This window comes from Humulus lupulus, chromosome 2 (genome assembly GCF_963169125.1).
Source record: "Humulus lupulus chromosome 2, drHumLupu1.1, whole genome shotgun sequence".
Classification (NCBI taxonomy): Eukaryota; Viridiplantae; Streptophyta; class Magnoliopsida; order Rosales; family Cannabaceae; genus Humulus; species Humulus lupulus.
Window position 1 is genome coordinate 12,289,010 of NC_084794.1, and position 15,253 is coordinate 12,304,262.

The following is a 15,253-nucleotide window of genomic DNA, read 5'->3' on the forward strand; positions in this document are numbered from 1 at the left end:
TGCAAATGAGTTTTTTTTTTTTAAGTTAATTTAGGTTGCATTGGACTTCCATTTGAGGTTGCAGTGTATTACATGAGTTGCATATACGTAAGGAATTTACAAATGAGTTTTTAAAAGTTACTTAGGTTGCATTTGAGGCTGCAGTATGTTCCATGAGTTGCTTAAAGATGAAATTAGCATATGAGATTTTAAGTTGTCATGGTTTGCATTGGGTTGCAAGAGCTTGCATTTGAGGTGGCGGTGAGTTGTTTTAAGTTGCATGGGGTTGCATTTGAGGTTGCAGTATGTTGCATGAGTTGCTTTAGGATGAAATTAGCATATGAGATTTTAAGTTGTCATGGGTTGCATGTGCTTGAATTTGAGGTTGCAGTGAGTCATTTTAGGTTGCATTGAGTTTGCATTTGAGGTTACAGTGTGTTGCATGAGTTTCTTAATAATTAAATTAGCATATGAGATTTTAAGTTGTAATGAGTTGCATGAGCTTGCATTTGATGTTTCAGCTAGTTGTTTTAGGTTGCATGAGATTGTATTGGGTTTTCATTTGAGGTTGCAGTGTGTTGCATGAGTTGCTTGAGAATGATTGGGTTGCATAGGCTTGCATTTGAGGTTGCATTAGTTACATAAGGATGAAATTAGCATATGAGTTATTAAGTTGCATTCGGTTGCCTAGACTTGTATTTAAGGTTTCGATGGGTTGCATAAGAATGAAATGAGGATATTATTTTTTAAGTTTCCATGGGGTTGCATTGACTTGTAGTTGCATAAAAATAAAGTTAGCATATGAATGTTTTAAATTTACACGGGTTGCATTGGGTTGCATTTGAGGTTGCAATTAGTTGCATGAGTTACATAAGAATAAAATTAAAATATGAGTTTTAAGGATGTCATGAGTTGCATGACCTTGCATTTGAAGTTGTACTAGGTTGTTTTAGGTTGCACTGGGCTTGTATTTGAGATTGCAATGAGTTGTATTAGTTGCATAATGATATAAATTTGCAAATGAGTTTTTTAAAGTTGTTTTAGGTTGCATTGAGTTGCACTACACTTGCATTTAAAGTTATAGTGGGTTGCATGAGGATAAAATTAGCATGTGAATTTTTAAGTTTCTAATTTCTTTTTAAAATATGGAAAAATTCAAAATTTACTACTAAATAATTAAAAATAGACTGTAAGGATTTTTTTTAAGATGGCATGGCATGCTTTCAAACAAGTAATAAAAAATTCTTCAGGATAAAGAGAATAACATAAATACAATATAGTTGAGATTATAATAATTATTCTATATGATGAATATCTTGTAAATGAAATTCTAATTAGCTTGGATGGTTTAACTATAAATTAATTTATTTTAGTGAGAATACTAAAAACTCAAGTACATATATTACAGAATTCACCATTAGAAGCATGTTGTAAATATCTTTCTTAAATGAAATTAGAAGTATATAAATTAATATAGGGAAAAAGATAAACAAAAAGTAATCAGCTTCAGCTTCAGAGTAGGCAAAACTATCAGAAAAGTGTCCAAAGTCAGCTATTATTAGAATAAGTACTCATGAGAATGAAAGTTAACTAACAACAAAATGTTCTTTTTCTATAAATATATAAATATGATAAAAGAAAAGAATAAAATATTTTTCTGAAGAAAACATAAAAGTAAAAACATTAGGTGAGTGAGACAACAAAGAAGAAACCGTAAAGGTAAAATTAATAAAATAATTTTAATGTAATATTGAAAAATATTCGCATATAAAAATGAAAAGATATAAAAGATACCGTAAAAATGAAAAATAAAGAGAAATAACCGTATTTTGAGTAATTTCCCTAAAAATAAACTATCGGAGCAATTGTTATATTATTTTATAATATGATATTTAGATTAAATAGAGTGACAATGAGTGTCACATATTGTAACATATAAAATAGATTTACAATATTTTGATATATGTGAATATTCAAATATGTAACATATTTGGAGTTACAAATTCAGTTACAAATTTGTAATTCCTAAATATTATTCAATAATGTGTAGATTTGATGTTACACATTTTGATTTGAATTTCTCAAAGCCATAAGAGATATGGTTGTTAGGGATGTTATTTTAACTCTCATAATGTGTATGGAAGTTGCAAAATCAAGTGGGAATGGATTTGTAACGTCTTGGAAAAGTTAGAAAAATTGGTAGCTGAAATACGTAGTGGTCGCGGCCAGTGTTTGTCCCAGGCCACGGCCTGGGGGACAAAAGCTAGTGGTCGCGGCCAGAGAGGCTGACAGCCTTTTGCAAATTTCGGTTTTATCCAATTTTGAACGTTTCCAACAACCAAGTAACTCTCAAATCTCTATTTTAATTCCATGAAACATTCAATTAAACATTGGTAGCTGTTACACCCAGATTTCGAGATAAGAAGTTATGACTCCAAAAACTGGGCTCTTCAGGTGAGCTCGAAACACATGCAGTCATCATATGATCCAACCGTCGGACCTCTTTGAAGTAAACAAGACCTTGAGGATGTGTAGCCTCGAATATTCTCTGAGCTCTCAATGGCCATGGTATGACTCATGAATATAGTTTTCCCTGATTGCCTTCAGGCAAGATGGCTCGAGCTCGGGAAGTGCAAGCTCGAATGTGACAACATCGTCAGCATGTTCCGAGCACAGCGCGAAGCTAGGTGACAGGCTCGTGAGTGACTCATGGTCTCGGCAAGTTCGATACCAATTGTTGATCTCGAAGATTTGATGAATCGTCTGGGTTAATCAGTTACGTGTGAATGTTTTTATGGTTGTACAATCCCAATATTTAAGGGATATCATTTAATTTATTATCTGTTCCTAATCTTCATGGAACGTTTCCGTGTATAAAGGAAATAATGCATTAAATAGCATTGTATTAATTGATTTACAGAATATCTTCCTGAGATATGTGGGAATGAATTATGCAACATTCTCTATAAATAGAGAAGGAAACACCATTTGTAATGGACAGATTTCTGATTTCTTGAGAGAAAACTCTGGGCAACTCTTCTCTGAAGAGTTTCCAGAAAACTCCAAAGTATTAATAACACAGACTCGTGGACTAGGCAGAGTTAACTGCTGACCCACGTAAAAATCCTCTGGTTTTCCTCTTTATTCATTTGCACCAATATTTTATTGTTTAATTGCTCTACTATTTAAGTTGACGAAAAACGGCGTCAACAGTAACAGCCATGGGGGTTGGTGGAATTTGAAATTCAAAGGGTGTCTTTAAACTCTATAAATAGGAGTTTATTGTTCACTTGTAAGATACAATTTTTCTATCCACTAGAGCACTTGGCTAGAAAACACTTAGATGTTTGATAATTCCACAGAGTTATTTCCAAATTGTGAGAGTTTCGTTGGTGCTTGAGTTTGGGGGAAATAAGCTTTTGGACAAAGGTTTCAAACATTGTTCAAGTTGGTGATCCTCAATGCTCTTCACTTTGGTGGTGTGAGTAAGAGAGTTCTTTCTTTTTATTCTTGTTTTTCTTTTCTACTATTGCTTTTTCATCTTACTTTTCTTTTTCTATCTACTTATTTCTTGTTTAGAGTTGTAATTTTTTTTATTTCTTTTGTTTCAAAAAATTATTACTTTATTTGTAACTTTTGTTTAGAGTTGTATTTTTCTATTCTCTTCTTCTACTTCTTCTCTTATTCTATTTGTAATTTTCAATCATAGAGTTGTAATCTTATTTAATCAATCTTTGTTTATTTGTATTATTTTACTTAGAGTTGTATGGGTTTTTTTACCATTTCCATTGAGGCAATTTACATATTTTTAACAGCAGTGTTATATAATTTCATATGTTAATTGATTTGATGAATTGAGTTATATTTCTAAATTTTAAAAAAAAAAGTATATTTAAAAGTGTAATTAATTTTTGTTTGAGGAAATAGTTAATTTTTATAAATATAAGTGTAATGTTCTCTTTATTTAAATTATATGGGCTTAAATATTATTAAAGACTATTAAATGTTAAAAAATCAATCCACCTTGTATAGCATAACTTAATTTTATTAAAAAGCTTAAGATAATTTTATCATGTTCAATTTCTAATATTCATGTATATTGGTAAGAAATCAAATTTAATAAAAAATTACAACTTTGTATCAAATTTATTTTCTCATAATTTACTATCAACAATTCAAATCATTCTTTTGTCTAATATTTTTAGATGTTTAGTGCAGTCTAATTCTACTTTTCAAATATGACCCAAGAATCTAGAATACTGATAACTCTTCAAAATAGAGTTATTTTACCATATTTTATGTAACGCCCTGGATAGCCAAGACCGCTACATTGTGTGTTTGTAAAGTGCCAGACTTGCTAATCAAGTCATTTAAATAAAACCGTGTCATTGAAACTATAAAGGAACTAGGGTTAAAAACGTTTTGGTCTCAAAAGCCACATTTTCATTTAAAAGTATCATCTGTTACATGGGATCCCAAAAATATTAAGTTCAAAGACCGTTTACAAAAGGCACAAGGTTTATGTACAACAACCGGCCATACTAAGGCAAAACAAGCAGTTAGGTGATCCCTGTCCTGGTCCACTCCTCAACCGTGGTGGTCAAACCGCTGGCTATGTACATTTCACCTCGGAGCTCTCCACCTCAGGCTTGGTCCAGCTTGCCCTTGCCTTTACCTGCACCACGTAGCACCCGTGAGCCAAGGCCCAGCAAGAAAACACAACAACAACAAAGCATAAGCATTAAGCAGTCAAGTCAATATCTCACATTGCATCACATAGCCTCAGTCAAATAACCATTCAATATAGTCAAGTATTCCTCATACTAGGCATATCAATTCACGACATACACAGTTTATAACGATAACCAGGGCTAACGCTCACAGGCTGCTCCCTCTGTTATCCCAGTGTTCATGGCTCCCAGTGGCCAAATCGCGCTCTACGCGCTATTAGTATGTATGACACCCTTAGGCCGCTTTTACATGTCCCATGGCGTGATACCAACATTGACACGATACAACTCACGGGAGCACTTAGCCCCATCACAATCATATAACCGGGTGCAGTTTTCTTACCTTTAGCTTTCAAATGAATTAGCTACAGGCGACACTCCTTGAGAGCGATCCGATCCTCGAGTCCTAGCTAGACACCTAGTCACAACCATGAGAAAAGACACCATTAACAACCTTAAATGAGTTTCCAAGCCAAGTTCTAGTACTCGGAACATTAAACTTCACCAAATATAGTAAAAGACTCAACCCCGAGCACCCTAGGTTAAATTTCCAAGCCTAAAATCTTAAAATCCCTTAAGCGCCGCGGCATAGGCCATCCATGCCGCGGCATGGCCCTCAAACAGAGCCATGGAAACTCTCAAATTCAACCATCAAACTTTAAATTAAACCTTACCTCAGCTGTAGAATCGATTCTCCAAGAGTCCCCTGACCTATCTTCAAAGTTTCAAGCCTCAATTTCCACCTTGAATGTCAAAACCATAACCATTTAAAACTCAGCTATTTCTTTAGGTTCCTAACCCCAAAAATGAAAATTCAAAACTTACCTTAGCACTAGCTCAGACCTTGATCAGTTCCTGAGCTAATCCTCCTGATTATTCCCTTCAATTCCCAAAGACACAGCTCAATTCCAGCAGTTTCCTCTCAAATTCTAGTAGTTTTTCCTTTGCTAAGAGAGAAAAGAGAGAGAAGGAGAGATAGGGTCGGTTTATACTTTTCTGTCTAGTATCTTCTAAGTCTTCCAAGTATATCCTTAGATTATTAGACTAATCCCAAAGCTCGGGGTGCCAGAAACGTCCCCGAGGCCAAAACGGTAAAATTCCCCTATAATCCTGCCTAGACATCCTAACTTCAAATATATCTCCAATTATTTATTTTCATCACCCGATAGTCTAAATCATTACCTGATACCTAAAATACCCCTGACTTGTCCAAAGTCAATTATAATACCCCGTTGTGAATTTTCCCGCTATCTAGCCCTAAGATCGCCTCGAGTCGCCGGCTGCAGAATTATCCACATCATAATGTGGTTCTCGCATATATCTCAAACATTTATATCACATCATCATATAATATCATCAGTTATCATAAACACACAATTAATCATATATTTACGCATTTAAATCAATAGCATTCATTCTAATCCCAGTTATGCCCTCCCGGCACACTAATCAAGGCCCTTAAGCCTTATTAGCGAATTTGGGTCGTTACATTTTATATGCTAATCGTTACTTAGTTTTTGAGTTTTTAATTGATTTGTTAAGTTTTTAAGCAATTTTAAATTTATTAGTCTTATTGTATTTTTCTAGATTTTTATATGTTTTTATAGATATTTTATTGTATTATGCTGTAGTTTAATTAGTTGAAATTAGTGTTATTAGATTAAAAGTTAAAATGTTGTTTTAGTGAACTTAAATGTCAAAGTAAATTAAGTTTTAATAAATATTTTCATGAGATTTATGTTGTATATTTTATTAATGAAAATATTAATTTTAATTTAATTTATGATAATTTTGCAAAAAATTTGTGGCAATTTGATGTTTGAAAATTAAAAAAAAATGAAAAGAAAAGTGGTAGATTTGAAAAGAAATAAAAGAAGAGAAATGGAAAATATGAAGGAGACCCAGCTTGCCTCCAGCCACGACCCAGCTGCCTCCATCCAGCCTCATGGGCCCGAAGCCTCCAGGCTCGCCTACCAGCCAGCCCACTCAGGCCTCCTGCCCAGCTGAAGCCTCCAGGCCCGCCCACCAGCCAACCCACTCGGGCCTCCTGCCCAACCGAAGCCCAACTCTCCATAGCCTTCCTCCAGCCGCCTGCAGCCACTTGGGCATGCGCCTCCTGCCGCCTGAACCCTACCAGCCAGCCCACCAATCCAGCTGCCAATTTCCCTTGAGCCCATCATTTGTCCCCTTGTCCCTTTGTCCAAAAATGCCAACTTTTTACCTAATTTTTCCACATATTTCACCACAAAAATCATCATTGCACCCTATAATTTACCTCTACATGCCATATTTACTTTGTTTAATTAATTTAATCAATTCAATTAATTTAAGTTGATTATTTTAATGCTCTAATTTTGGCTATAAATATGGAATTTCAAGACTATTTTTTGGGTGCTTAATTTTTGGGTAACCATCATCTTTTCTACCATTTTCTCTCTACCATTCTCTCTTCCATTGTAGTATTTTTCAAGATCATTTTCAATTATGTATTCTATTTATTTTGTAATTTATATTCTAGTTATATGCTTCTAATCTTTTTCATAAGATTATTAAGATCATGATGAAGCAACTTGTAACTAGATAATATTTATGTTGTATGTTGATTTCCCTTGTAATGCAATAAAGTTTATGGATTTTTCTTCTTCATATATGTCTTTCATCTTTAATATCTCATATTTTGGATTGTTAGATAATATTGCACTTTGTTCTTCATTTTGCAAAACATAATATTCTTTGTGTAAGATGTGTCATTAAATTGTACACATCCAATGCTTAGAACAAAAATATTATACTTGGCCTTATAAATAATGTTATTTGATTTTTTGTTGTTTCATTAGGTTGATTCACATTAAATACTTTGAAATTGTAATTTTTGAAAAGTGAAGAAAAATCCTATCTTTTTATAAATAATTTGTTCTTAAAAGTATAAATCTATTTGGAAAATGAGAGTTTGACTTATTTTAACTATCACTAAAACTTGGGAATAATATACTAATAAGTATTATTAAACTTACATTTTGTGGATTCTAGTATCTTAGTGATATTTTCTTTTACAACTTATTTTCAAATCATAATTGGTCTATTTTTATTCTCTTAAATAGCTTTACTTTAAATCTTTTATTTTATGTTCATGACATTAAATCTCATTAATCTTTGGAGCTAGGTTAGAATTTATTAATTTTGGTTTAAAATAGTTTTCTTTTTTATTTTAGACAACTCATTTGGGTTCGATCTCATGCTTACACGAACCCTATACTTCATAAACGATTCGTGCATTTGCGAGTTATAAATATTTAAAACATACCCGTTTTGGGTCCATCAAATACAAAATATAAGAGCATTAAAAATGGTAAATTTTTTATTATATATTTTGATGTTGTCATAAGAGAGAAAATATATTTAAAAAAGTTAATCCAATTAATATACTTATTGATGCCGTTTTTTGCCAACAGTGAATTAAGAAATTCGATAAAATAATTAGGCTTAATCTAAACCGTATAAAGAAAATGTCAAGAACTTTACGTGGTTCAGTGGTTAAAATCTACATAATCCACTAGTCTATATTATTGCTTGTTTATCTCGTAGGACATTGTTTATGACAATTTCGACAGAGTTTTAGCATACAAAGCTTCGGTCCCTTTTTCTGTCAATTACCTCTCTATTTATAGGGATTCAATGGACAGATTTAGGTAGCCATTTAACATTGTGTAACATACAAGCTTGGGTAACTTTCCAAACGTACAAATAAATACATTAAATACATTGATTACCTGATATTATACGTTTATCAGGCAGGGGTTACAATAAATTAATTATGCATATAAAGTCTCCGAGTCTTCAGGAATTTAATTCTGTGTATTCTAGCTATCGGCTGCGAGCTAAATGCACATTACATGAGCTAGAGGATTCTAGGTTTGACCGTTCTGAACTTTGAGATCCTCGAGCTATGCTTATGCGGCTTGGAGATCAGGCTAGACGATTTCCTTTATGTCTTTTCGACATGTGCTTGACTCAAGCTACCATGCTTGCCAACTGTACTGTGAACAGGACACGTCAGCTCGTGTTTTTCAGGTACAACATTCCCCCCTAAGCATCTGTGTAATGCCCCGGATTCCCTATTATGGTTTAATGGCTGGATTAGTAGGTCGGGAAGGCCATAACTGTTTAATTATGCCATTAAATGTGTTTATGCATGTTCATGAGAATTATATTATAATATGATGTTAAATGCATGCATGTGGGTCCACATTTGCTTACAGGGGTGTGTTGGTAGTTTGGCCCGTTGAGGGTATAATTGTATACTTGTTTGCATGTCAATGATATATTGTGAGACCACATTATAATGTGGATTGGTTCGAGTATCTTGGCACGAGACGATCTTTAAATATGATTTATCGGTTTGGTCATAACAGGTTTGAGCTCGGGGCTCGGGGTGAGTCTCGGGGTGTTTTTAATGACTAGAGCGTTACCGGGAATAATAGGGTAACGGGATATGAATTATTGGTGTTTGAAAATATTGAGATTAGTGAGAATTGGGAAGTGTTAATTATGATTAACGGTGTAAGTGGAAAGTACCAATTTTACCCTTGGAATGGTTTTAGAAACCTTAAATGACTTAAGGGTATTTTAGTCATTTGGATGGATTTATATGACCTTGGTTTGCTGTAGAAGGGTGATAACTCTAGGAATTAGAGTTATTTTTATGCGCTTAAACTTGTAATTTTATCAAGAAAGAGTGGGTTAGAGTGTTTTATAGAGTCTTTATCTTGGTTTTGTGAAATATTAAAATATAATAAAATAATATTATATAATAGTAATTTGCTGGAAAAATATATCCTTAAGTGTGAAATTCTTATTTTGGCAGGTGGTGGTGAGATTGTGGTCATTTGGAAAGAGATTCAAGTGTTAAATGGTCTCAGCAGGAGGAAATGCTGCAGCATTTCAGCAGCATAACGTACAGTCAGCCAGCCTATTTGGATGGCCTACGTGGACACCACTTATCAGCTCACTTTGGGGAATATTTAAATTGGGCTGCTTGGTGAGGACTTAAGGGCTTATTGGGCTTCATTTTTGGCTTGGACCCATTTATGGTAAAGAGGACAAAAAGACAAAAAAAAAAGAAAGGAAAAAAAAAAGAATGAGGCCCACGTGATAGGAGAGAAGTGAAGTGACCTAGCAAAAGGGGATCATCTTTTCCAAGGAGAATAACGGCTGAAGAGAAAAAAGAGAGGAAACCAGCCGCCTGAAGAAAATACACACCCATTTTTGGCAGCCATTAAAGAGTAAAAGGAAGGAAGAAGACTAGGAGAGAAGAACTATTTGGAAGACACTCCATCATACTATTGGCTTGTTTTTCTTCCCCTTCTTAGTGAACTCAACTCTTTCTTGGATTTAATTTGATTTATGGCTGATTATAAGCTGGTTTATTTTGTATTTAAAATTATGAACTAATTTTCTTAAAGTTAGGATAATTAAGGAACCTTGTTATGCAATTGTGAAACTTTGCTATTAATGCTCAATGCTAATTGGGGTTTATTCATTCAAGTGATTTTCATGCTTTATATTTACTATTACTTGATCACCTTTAGTAAATGATTGAAATAATTAAGATTGCTGAAAAGGATTTTAATTATTAGACAAAAAAACTTGAATGGTGCATGATTAAGTTCTTAGATCTTAATTTTGTGAGGGTATAGCTATATATCATTACCATGCATAATCTAATGGAATTGGGGCTTGATAGGAAATTCTCAAAATTAAATTAGCTTAGACATAAGTAATTTAATTAGAGAATTAAACCCATTTGATTTCGACAGAAACTTATGGACATGGTTAGAATTCTTGATTAGTAAACTGTCAGGAATGCTGCAGCATTTTCATAGCATTGCTCCCAGGAATTGCAAACAAGGGGAATTAATTATCCTAGCTTACCATTTTATTGTCAATTGATTTTTCTATTGTATCCATTTAATTTAGGCTTTAATTTCAGCTGATTAGTTATTTTTACTTGCTTTTCATTAATTTAGTTTTATCATATTGTTTTACTTTTATTTGAAACCAATTTGTGAGTAATTGATTTTGTGATTTAATTTCCAATTTTCAATCCCTGTGGAGACGATACTTGACTTATCACTTTATTACTTGTTTGACGATTGTGTACACTTGCACACACTATTAATTTCGCAACAAGTTTTTGGCGCCGTTGTCGGGGATTGATTAAAGTCATCTATTGTGAAATTAAGTATATCACAATCTGGTTTCAACTGTTTTTTTTTACTGACTTGGGTGATTCTCGTGCGATTTCAGGTTTATACAGTGTATGAACGAGAATCAAGACCCTGAACTACTTCCCATTGATCTAGAAATCGAGCGTACCTTTAGAAGAAGGCGAAGAATACAAAAGTCGAAAAGGGAAGTAGTAGTGATGGATGCTGAGCAAGGGGCTCAACAGGGAGCTGGCCAAAGGGCAGCTAATCTATCAGGAGTCGCTCATGATCCACCAGTGAATATAGCAGGAGTTGCTCAAGATCGAGTAGCTCAAGGGGGAGTGGCTGCCAACAATGGGCAAAATGCAGTTATTGTAGCTGATGACAGGGATCGTGCTATTAGACAATATGCTCTCCCCCTCTTCAATGAGCTCAATCCAGGCATCGTCAGACCAGAAATTCAGGCAGCCTAGTTTGAATTGAAGCCAGTCATGTTCCAGATGCTTCAAACTGTGGGTCAGTTTAGTGGGATACCAACAGAGGATCCTCACCTTCACCTTCGCTTGTTCATTGAAGTAAGTGACTCTTTCAAGCTGCCTGGAGTGACAGAGGATGCATTGAGACTAAAGTTGTTCCCATACTCCTTGAGAGACAGAGCCAGAGCTTGGTTGAACTCTTTGCCTTCTGATTCTGTGAGTACTTGGCAAGAGTTGGCTGAGCGGTTTTTGATGAAGTATTTTCCCCCCACGAAGAATGCCAAGCTCCGCAATGAGATTACTTCATTTCAGCAACTTGATGAAGAATCTTTATATGAGGCATGGGAGCGGTTTAAGGAGTTGTTGCGCAAATGCCCTCATCATGGCATTCCTCATTGCATTTAGATGGAGACATTTTATAATGGTCTAAATGCCCACACTAGGATGGTGGTTGATGCTTCAGCGAATGGGGCCCTTCTTGCTAAGTCATATAATGAGGCATATGAAATACTTGAGAGGATATCCAACAACAACTATCAGTGGCCTACTTCTAGAATGTCTACAGGTAGAAAGGTGGCTGGTATTCATGATGTAGATGCCATCACTTCTTTGGCAGCCCAAGTCTCCTCTATTTCTAATATGCTCAAGACAATGAATATGGGAATGAATCAGTCAATGGGGCAGCCCATGGGGACACAAATGGGGCCTATGGAGAATATTTCTTGTGTGTATTGTGGTGAGGGTCATACTTTTGATAATTGCCCTTCCAATCCAGCAGCTGTGTGTTACATGGGGAACCAAAATAGGAATAGCCCTTATTCTAATTCCTACAACCCATCATGGAGGCAACATCCCAACTTCTCATGGAGTAATCAAGGGGCTGGTGCTAGCAATTCTTCTATGCCTCCAAGACCAAATTTCCCACCGGGTTATCCCCCACAAGCACCACAACAAAGGCCACAACAACAAGCAATGCAATCTAGCTCTCTTGAGAACTTGTTGAAGGAGTATATAGTGAAGAATGAAGCCATGATTCAGAGCCAAGCGGCTTCATTGAGAAACTTAGAAAACCAAGTTGGGCAGCTAGCTAATGAGATAGAAATAGACCCCATGGTACATTACCAAGTGACACCGAGAATCCAAGAAATGGAAGCAAAGAACATTGTAAAGTCGTCACTTTGAGAAGTGGGAAGGAGTTGGAGAATTCCAAGGCAAATTCTGGCCATGAGGGTGAGCCCTCTTCAATCCAAATAAATGAGGAAATTCAAAAAGACGCTGAAATTCCTAGTGTAGAAAAATCTGCCTCTGCCCGGAATGCTGCAGGAATGCCACAGCATCAGCCCCCAGACAGCTCAAGTACAAGGCAGCCACCGCCATTTCCCCAACGTTTTCAGAAGCAAAAGTTGGACTCTCAATTTAAAAAGTTCCTAGACATCTTGAGGCAGCTACATATTAACATTCCCCTTGTTGAAGCCCTTGAGCAAATGCCCAACTATGTAAAGTTCATGAAAGACATCCTTACAAAGAAGAGAAGATTGGGGGAATTTGAGACAGTGGCTCTTACTAAGGAGTGTAGCTCATTCTTGCAAAACAAGCTGCCACCAAAGATGAAAGATCCTGGGAGCTTCACCATTCCATGCACCATTGGTAATTCTTATTGTGGCATGGCTTTATGCGATTTAGGTGCAAGCATTAACTTGATGCCGATGTCTATTTTCAAGCAATTGGGGATTGGAGAAGTTAGGCCTACTACAGTTACTCTTCAGTTAGCAGATAGATCCCTTGCTCATCCGGATGGGAAGATTGAAGATGTATTGGTGAGGGTAGACAAGTTCATATTCCCTGCTGATTTTATTGTGTTAGACTATGAGGCAGATAGAGAGGTGCCCATTATTTTGGGGAGGCCTTTCCTTGCGACAGGAAGAACTTTAATAGATGTGCAAAAGGGGGAGCTGACTATGAGGGTTCAAGATGAAAAGGTGACTTTCAATGTTTTTAAAGCTATGAGATTTCCCGATGAGGTGGAAGAATGCTCAGTGGTCTCGGTGGTAGATTCTTTGGCAGCAAGGGAATTGGAGACAAGTAATGTTGGTGATCCATTAGAGAGGTTATTGTTGTTTGATTCGCACAGTGAGGAAGATGAGGAGGAGTACTTAGCTTGGTTAGAGGCTAATTCTCAAGGGCTAAGAACAAGAAACCGATTTGATTCGTTGGAGTTGTCATCTAGGGAGTTCAAGGCTCCTAAACCATCCATTGAAGAGCCACCTGAGTTGGAGCTGAAAGTTTTGCCATCACATTTGCGATATGCCTATTTGGGTTCATCATCCACTTTACCTGTTATTATTTCAGCGGAGTTGAACCATGATCAAGAAGAAAAGTTGCTTGAAGTATTGAGAAAGTTCAAAAAGGCCATTGGGTGGACTATTGCAGATATTCGAGGTATTAGTCCTTCATTGTGTATGCATAAGATCTTGCTTGAAGACAGTGAAAAAAGTTCTGTTGAGGGGCAAAGAAGACTAAATCCTATCATGAAGGAAGTAGTGAAGAAAGAAATCATCAAGTGGCTGGATGCTGGCATTATTTATCCTATCTCTGACAGTTCATGGGTGAGTCCTGTGCAGTGTGTACCGAAGAAGGGTGGGATCACAGTGGTGAAGAATGAAGATAATGAGTTGATTCCTACTAGAACAGTGACTGGATGGAGAATCTGCATGGACTACAGGAAGTTAAACAAGGCCACTAGGAAGGATCATTTCCCTCTTCCTTTCATTGATCAGATGCTAGATAGACTTGCTGGGAGAGAGTACTATTGCTTCCTTGATGGATACTCTGGTTACAATCAGATAGCAGTGGCCCCAGAAGATCAGCACAAGACTACATTCACCTGCCCCTATGGTACCTTTGCATTTAGAAGAATGCCCTTTGGTTTATGCAATGCTCCTGCGACATTTCAGCGATGTATGATGGCGATCTTTACTGATATGGTTGAGCAATTTCTAGAGGTGTTCATGGATGATTTTTCAGTCTTCGGTGATTCTTATGATGATTGTCTGAGTAACTTGTCTAAGGTGTTGAAGAGATGTGAAGAGACAAACCTAGTCCTTAACTGGGAAAAGTGTCACTTCATGGTTAAGGAAGGTATTGTTTTGGGGCATAAGGTATCTAAGCAAGGGATTGAAGTTGATAAGGCGAAAATTGAAGTTATTGAGAAGCTACCACCTCCTAATTCAGTGAAGAACATTAGGAGTTTCCTTGGGCATGCCGGTTTCTACAGAAGATTCATCAAAGACTTCTCTAAGATCTCCAAACCACTTTGCAATCTTTTAGAGAAAGATACACCTTTCCACTTTGATGGAGCATGTTTGGAGGCTTTTCAAGAGTTGAAAAGGAGATTAATTTCAGCCCCTATCATTATTGCACCGGATTGGAGTTTGCCCTTCGAATTGATGTGTGATGCTAGCGATTATGCCGTTGGGGCTGTGATGGGGCAGCGAAGGAACAAGGTATTTCACTCTATTTATTATGCCAGCCGCACCTTGACAGGAGCTCAATTGAATTACACTGTAACTGAGAAGGAGCTACTAGCCATTGTCTTTGCTTTCGACAAGTTTCGCTCCTATCTTTTGGGAACTAAAGTGATTGTCTACACCGATCATTCAGCCATAAAGTATTTGATTTCCAAGAAGGATGCAAAGCCAAGATTGATTCGGTGGGTGCTTTTGCTTCAAGAGTTTGATATTGAGATCCAAGATAGAAAAAGGGTAGAAAACCAAGTGGCTGACCATTTATCAAGAATGGAGCGTGAAGAAGATGCTAGCTCTCTTGTCCCCATCAAAGAAACATTCCCTGACGAGCAAGTGTT

General features: G+C 36.1%; 1 non-coding gene across 1 annotated transcript; it reads right to left on the reverse strand.

Annotated features, from left to right (window-relative positions):
- Positions 1–11,673: 11,673 nt before the first annotated feature.
- LOC133820419 (small nucleolar RNA R71) lies at positions 11,674–11,780 on the reverse strand. Its single transcript, XR_009886829.1, has one exon. It is a non-coding gene; the product is annotated as a small nucleolar RNA R71 (small nucleolar RNA).
- Positions 11,781–15,253: the final 3,473 nt, after the last annotated feature.